Source organism: Anser anser (assembly GCF_964211835.1).
Source record: "Anser anser genome assembly, chromosome: 3".
Taxonomy (NCBI): domain Eukaryota; kingdom Metazoa; phylum Chordata; class Aves; order Anseriformes; family Anatidae; genus Anser; species Anser anser.
The window spans coordinates 21074011-21081820 of record NC_139722.1 but is presented as its reverse complement, the minus strand read 5'-3'; the positions used below and the strand labels follow the sequence as shown (position 1 = coordinate 21081820).

The 7810-nt window shown below is 37.8% G+C and overlaps 1 long non-coding RNA gene across 1 annotated transcript; it reads right to left on the bottom strand.

Annotated features, from left to right (window-relative positions):
* Positions 1-744: 744 nt before the first annotated feature.
* On the bottom strand, positions 745-7595 carry LOC310895912. Its single transcript, XR_014581048.1, has 3 exons — positions 7441-7595; positions 4187-4240; positions 745-2535 (listed from the first exon to the last, which is right to left on the bottom strand). It is a non-coding gene; the product is annotated as an uncharacterized lncRNA (long non-coding RNA).
* Between the last annotated feature and the right edge of the window lie 215 nt (positions 7596-7810).

Sequence of the window (7810 nt, the reverse complement as noted above, 5' to 3'; positions counted from 1 at the left end):
TCTCTGAACTGGCAGGCTCACAGTGTTGTAATTAGCGTGACGAAATCCAGCAGGAGACCAGTGATGTACCCCAGGGGTGAATACTGAGTCCAGTCCTGTCTAACATCTCCATTAATGACCTGGATGAGGGTGCACAGTGTACCCTCAACAAATTTGCAAAGGATTCAGAACTATGATGACTGACCTTTATGCCAGAGGTTTGTGCCACCATTCAGAGGGACCCAGACAGTCTGGAAAAATAGATCAATTAAGTTCAACAAAGGGAAGTGCAAAATCCTGCACCCATGGAGGAAAAACCCCAGGCACTAATACAGCATGAGGAAGACTGGTGCCAGGAGGTCAAAGGAGATGATCCGTCCCCTCTTCTCAGCACTTGTGAGGCCACACCTGGAGTACTGAATCTGGTACTGAGTCTGAGGGAGACATGGACATACTGAGCAGGTCCAGCAAAACAATACAAAGCGATGAAAGTTCTGGAGCACCTCTAATTGAAAGGACCTGAGGAAACAGCTTGCGGTTGCAACAGGGGCAGTTCAGGCTGGGTGTGAGGAAAATGTTCTTCACCAAGAGGGTGGTCAGGCACTGGGACAGGCTCCCCATGGAAGTGGTCATGGCACTGAGCCTGCCAGAATTCAAGAAGCATTTGGACGATGCTTTCAGACATGTGGTCTGATTTTGTGTTGGTCCTATTTGTACTCAGGAGTTGGACACGATGATCCTTTGGTCCCTTCCAAGGCGGGATGTTATATGATTGTATAATTCTATGATTCTACGATAAGGGGAAAGGCTGGAAGAGCTGGGGCTGTTATGCCTGGAGAAGAGGAGGCTCAGGGTAGATCTTAATGTGTATGAATATCTGACTCGGGGTGGGGATAGGGAAGGAAGGAGAAAAAAAAATGGAGTCAGACTCCTCAGTGGTACCTAGTGACAGGAAAAGAGGCAAAGCACACAAACGGAAATACAAGAAATACTGTTTAAATATAAGAAAAAATATTTTTCCTGTGATGGTGGTCAAACACTGGAACAGGTTGCCCAGACTGGCTGTACAGTCTCCATTCCTGAAAATGTTTAAAAAACAGATGAACATAGACCTCGACTGCATGCTTTGGCAGAATCTGTTCTTAGGTATTGTACTAGATGATTTCCAGTGCTGCCATCCACCCTTAGAGGTTCTGTGATTTCATGAAGGGATACTGAGTAGTTTTAATGCTTTTGTGTATCTGACCAGTTGACCTGCATGTTTTGTCTTTATAAATGTCTGCTCACTATGTTTACAGTTATATGATGTATAATATTAATGTAGTCTGAACATACAGAAGGATATGGTTTAATTCATAAAATATTTCACAAATACAGAGTGATACCTATTTTCACATTGAAGAAGCACTCAACCAATGGAAAGTTTATTATGGCCCAAATATTCCTAGGTCAAATATGGTTTTGCCATCTGTCTGGCATTATTTTGTGGGGACATTTGCTCTCTATGTGACATATCAGTTGCAAGTGTATTTATGACATTATTTATCTAAGTCCTTTGGGGAGCCCCCCAAAAGCCCTTCAGTCACTGTAAAAACAGGGCACCAGTTACACCACTAGGATTCAGCTGAAGAACAGTATCTAGTAATTTTCTTCTCTTCCTCTGTGCCATTCTGTATTGTCTATTGGTGTCTGGTAATCAGGCGAGAAAATAATCCGTAAAACTTGCGGAAATTTACTTATTTGGGGAGCATATGTAATTTTCCACTTTTTTACTGAAATTGGTCATAAAATTCAAAAGGCAATCAGCTACATAAAAGATATGTAGCAATTTATTTTTACTCTAAAATATTTTGATATAACTTCGCCAGTGTGTTCACATTTGATACCAATACCAATATTAGATGCCCCCAAAATGAAATTACTTTTTCAGAAATAATGATAGATAGTCTAGTGAAAGGTGTCCCTGCTCATGGCAGGAGGGATGGAACTAGATAACCTTTAAGGCCCCTTCCAACACAATCAATTCCATGGTTCTGTGATTCTATATTATTTCATGCTTTCATAATTTTTGTCTTCAGCAGAGGTATATTCTTCATCTGATGTCTGAGTAAGGTGAGGTCACATCTTCTTTCCCCCTTTTTCTTCTTTCTGCCTCACTTTGGAGCAGTTTTCACTATAGTACTCACTATAGTGAGTACTCACTCTGTGCTTACTATAACCTGTGAGTAATACATGGTGGGCTAGTAAAAGGTTGGACACTATACTGACACACTGCACAATGATGGAGATGAAATTAGAGTCACCTAGAATTATGTAAGTGGTGACATGATGTTCTTTTTTTGCATGATTGAGTGATGCCTAGGACAAATGCTTTCTCTTAACAGGTTTTCTTTTTGTTGATATTTCATTTTAAGGGTAAGCTGATGGCCACAGGAAATGGAATTTGCTATTATGTGAGGCTCCCAAATGAATCTGGAAATGTGAGAGATACCAGCTCCTCAATCTTGCCCAGTGAACAGGAGTTGAATTCGTATAAGTCCAAAGTGGTCCTTATCACTTAAAAAAAAAAAAAAAAGGCAAAAAAAAAAAGGCAAGAAAAAAAGCTGTGGTCATTGTAAAGGAAAGAAGAACCAAAGTTCAGTGATGGACTTTATAAGTCTCAGGGATATAAGAATACTTTGTTTTAGCTGGGGTACTCTGTAGTACTGGACTTGTCTTAACATAGTTACGTTCATTCTTTAACGTTTAAGGATGGCAGTGGCAAATAAATTAGTTGTAGAACAGCCTCTGCCATTGTAAGCAATTAATTTTTCTTGTGTTATTTAAAGGGACAATAAACTGTATTACTAACTCCCCATCTTCCCACACAAAATGCATAATTTATTAAATTGAGATACTTAAATTATTTTTAATTTTAGTGAGAACTGTGGGACAGCAGGATAAAGATGAAGTCATTTTCTTATTCTACTGTTCTCTTCAGAGTGGGATAGAACCCATATTATGAATTTCTGTGAACTATAGAAAGTGTCCCTGTAGCCAGATAGGTGTTCTGGGTAAGAAACAGATTGAATTAGGATGAGCACATTTTAGAGAAAGAGGATGCATATGGAAGAATAAAGAGATACTACATAGCTACTGTGGGAAGTTATACCAAATTAGTGACCATTTTATGGCAGCATGTGTAATAAGTTCACTATGCTCATCTTGAGCTAAACTACAAAGGATTGAGAACTAGGAGGAACTGCAGACTGGAATTAGCCAGTCACAAATCAGTCATCTCTTACATTTGGGAATCTTTTGATATCACCTCCTTCTCAAGCCTTTCTTCTCCTTTTGATCCACTCTAATTTTATAATTTTGACACATTTTTTTGACATTTTTATTAATGTTGGAAAAATTATATCTATTTTTAAGTCTAAGATGAAAGAAACTAAACTAACAATTCCCACCAATTTCCTTTTGTAGCTTGTAAGAAGCAGTTCAAGGTAACGATTGAATCTGCTGACTCTTATATCTATTACTCTAGGTGCTAATGACAAATTACGGCTGTGGTTTTAATCTGGTAAAAATGCTCTGTCACAGACAGTTACAGTCTACCTTGACAATCAAACCAGTCACCAGAGAACAGTCAGTGCAGCTCTGTAGGAGCTTGGCATACACATCAGTCATTTACAGTTTTTAAACTGAATTCCCTGTTCTCTGCAATAACTCCTGCAAATTTATATTGCAGATGCCTCTGCAGCCAGAGTTGAGCTCCAGCCTTCTAAAGCAGGCTGAAGATGAACTTGAGACTGTAGAGAATGGAGGCAAACTAAAGGTTTTAAAGGTCATGGGATTCATTCGCACTCAACTGGACTAAGCAGAAGTTCACTGTAAATTTCTGCAAGAGAGCAGTGCATGACTGCACATGCAAGTGTCTCATTTGTTATTGCATAGAACTCAATGACACCTCAGGTATATGAGAAACCTATCAAATTTTATATTAGATTTTACGTGGACTAGCCACCACAACACATATGTCCTCAAGATTTCAAATTAAAATCTTGTCCTGTCTATAACAGAGTATTGCTCAGCTGTTTGGTATAAGAGACATAATACCAAAATGTTTTATTGTGAATGTTACATACCAAGCATTATGGGACTTCCACTAAACTATGGTCAAAAAGAAACTGACGCACCATGACAGCATGAAGAATTCACCACTCACCTGTGTAAAATCCAGAGGATACTTTTTTGCCTCAGATATTCTTCATGGCACAAACTGTGGAATGAAACACAAAATGAGAAGCTTCTTTTTGACCCTAGAGAAGTACTGCCAGGCTTCACCTCACCTCAGTGATATTGGATCACACTCAGCTGCATCCAAGCAAATCATAGTCTATGCAGTTAACTTCCATATAACTTAAAAGGCAACAGCCATCTTTACCACAGCTATTTCAAATTTCAATTTATTAGAAGAATGAAAACAAAGGACAATGTGCAGAAGTCACCAGAGGCATTAATGAGGCCTCTCTGGGCTCTGCTGAATTGTTTAGTAACTGCTGTATAGATGTACTGTTTGTTTCGGTTTGGTGTCATAATGAGACCTTAAGGTTGATGTAGCGTCCCTGGTTTCTCAGTATATTGGCTTTGTTGTCAGACCCATAGTATGTTAACAGAGTTTAGAGTAAAGCAGAAAATTTACGTGATACGTGCTGAATATCACTAACATGAAGATGCATATATCTTCATGAAAGAAAACAGAACAAAAGTGAATTAGGTCAGTCCACATAAACAAATGTGAACATGGGATCACTGATACCCTAGAGCTTTGCAGATTTCTAATATCCTTGTGGAGAACATAGCTGGGGGGAAAAAAAAAGTCACTTCTACTCATTCTAATAATATTATTGATTATTAATGTGATTATTGGTACTGGATATAACTAATCCTGAAAATAGCTATTGAAAATACTTCTAAACCATTCATACCCCTAGCTTATTTCATGTTTTTGCAGCCCCTACACTCCCCAGACTTGCACATATAAAGAAAAAAGCTATAGAGATAGCTATTCCCACCTACTGCTCAAACCCCCTTTTCTCTCAGGTGTGTCAACAAGGTAAGTAATCTCAACACTAGATACATACTATAAAAGTAAGCAGAGGTATCTGGTGAACTCATTGTTTAAAGACCTCTCACAAGTCTAGGCCAGAAATAATGTAAAACATAAATTTTAATAGTATCTAAGCTTTGAAATATTATTTTAATATTTATAAAATTAAGAAGAAACATGTACCAGCAGTTTTACGAATAGCTGGCAAAACAAGACATTTTCAGCTGTAGTAGATGTCAAAATAAACTTCCATTACAGCAATAAAACTACCAAATGGTTGAGCAAACTAACACTTTGGCATCTGAATTCTCAGTAGAGTTAGACGGTGCAGTGTTAAAGATGGATCTGGTAATGACACTTTAGAATTAAAATTGTTATATTAAAATCAGCCTTTGTTCTTGATTTTAAAGTATATTTAGGGAGCTGATTAAAAGAAAGTGTTACCCTATTTTTTGTCATCTACCACTATACCAAGAATGTGCCTGTGACAGAAACCAAAAAGTCAGTGAAGGGGATGCTTGACTGATACAGCTCTGGCAGAAAACTGCTTCCAAAAAAAGCAGAGTCCACCATCAGTGGCTTAAAGAGAAAGACAGTGGAAAAGGGGAAAAAGCTTCTTTATTAGGTCTGAACACCTAAGAGCCTTTTTAAAGTGTATAATCTTCCTTGCATGGCAGAAACTTGGATGAGTCCTTCAAACAGTAAGATATCTCTTTGTCCAGACTGCTCAGATAAATTTGAAGGCAGTAATCTTACTGTCTTTTTTGGCCAATACTGTAGCTTTTCTTAAGACCAAATAACAGGCTACTTATTGAAAAGTTGGTGATGTTGAGGATTTAACTAACTTTGCAAACAGAAGATTAAGGTGGTGCTTGTGATTTATTGGCTGAAACCAACATAACAAAAAATGCAGTATGTAATTATTATATGAGAGCTATTACATTAATTTGCCATCACCAGACAATGACCTGTGTAGATGACACCACTGCTTCAGTTACTAAGATTTACAAGTTTTAATAGAGTTCACAGATAGTATGTGCCAGATAAAAAGCCTGGCAAAATGGTAATTGTTTGTGATCCTTGGCTGGAATATTGCCTTGTATGTAAGGCACAGGACTGGGTCTGAGGCACTGGATTAATTTTCTTTCTCACTTATGTTCCTCATAATAGTTAAAGGGAGATTATTTATTCTCTTTGGGCTTGTTTCCTCATTTATGACATAAGAAAAAATATGCTATCAGGACTGACAGGAGGTTGAACTAATATTGTTAAAGAAGACTGAGTTGCAGTATGTAAATACAATGTATCACTATCATCCCACAAACAGAAAATATTGTTATTAAATATTTTTGCAAGCTTCTCTTTCTCACATCCTGCTAAATTGCACTTCATGACATTGTCAGATTTCTAATGTCCTCACTCCTCACTGAGAAGGAATTCAAGGAGCATGGGCTGGAAGCAGATTTATGATCATGTAAGAGCATTTATGAAAAAAAACTTTTCCTAGAACTCCAAAGAAATTTAAAAAATAATAATAATAAAGAAATCCTGCTAGCCTAGTGATAGTACACTGATAATAAAGTAATAGTACACTGATAATAAAGTAAACTAAAACTCTGTTCTTTATTTTCTTTTTTTTTAATGTAGTGATCCAGATCTCTCCCACGCCTTTGCTCAGGAAATTTCTAAAGCTAGGAAATATACCAAAGTAGAATCAGTCTATGCTTACCCTGTTTCCTTTCAGTGCTCATTCCATGTCTTTTCCCGTGCTGATCTGTATTGAAAAGTGGGCTTGTTGAAGCTAAAAGACCTCCCAGAGAATGTGGAGAAGCATTAAAATCATGAGCCAAAAAATTTGGGAAAAAAATAATTAAAAATAAGCAAATCATGGGGTTAAAATGAGGAATCTGGAGTAATCACTAGAAGTATTCAGGTAAATGGTGTTTTCTCCCAGCACATAAACACAGGAAACTCGACTGCATAATTCATGGTGCTAGCCTGTACCAGAAACTGGGCATTGCACCAGGTAGAGTTTGGTCTGACTAAATGCAGTAATTATTATGTTCTTACAGAGATGGAGGTAGATTTAATTCTGCTTTGTTTTGCTAGAAACAGAGTTCTTGTCTTTATATTTTCTGAAATACTTGTTACACTCTAAGATACCATCTACTAGTTTTCTGAGTCAACTTAGGAAGAAACTGCACAAAGCTGACCTATGGTTAATTGTTGAGCTGCGGAAACTATGTGTGGTGGTGCAAGTAACATAAACTGAAGCACTAGTCACAAAAAAGCATAAAGACAAAGCAGAATGAAGAACAATTTACCCCAAATAGTACCTGGAGACACTCTACCGACCTGTTACTACTTACATTGTCATTTGCCAAATTCAGAGTTCCACTCTCCCACAGTCCGGCTATGTTCCACTCCCCAAAAATCTCTGTTTTGGACAGAGTTTATGCAGATGCCATCTCTCCCCTCTGCAAGTCTGTCCTGGTCCACCATCCTTTACATGGCACAATTGCACTATTTTTCTTTCACCTGAGGCAGACTACTGCTGCAGAAAAGGTGAATTTCACCCATTATGAATCTATTAGACATATGACCACCAGGTGGCATAAAAACTATGTAAAACAAAGGGGTTGCAGCTGTGATACAATTGGCTCTTTCAAGAGTATGGGCATTCAAATACTCAGTGGTTCTAGCTATGAACTTTAAATGCCAGTAGTGTAGTTAAAACCA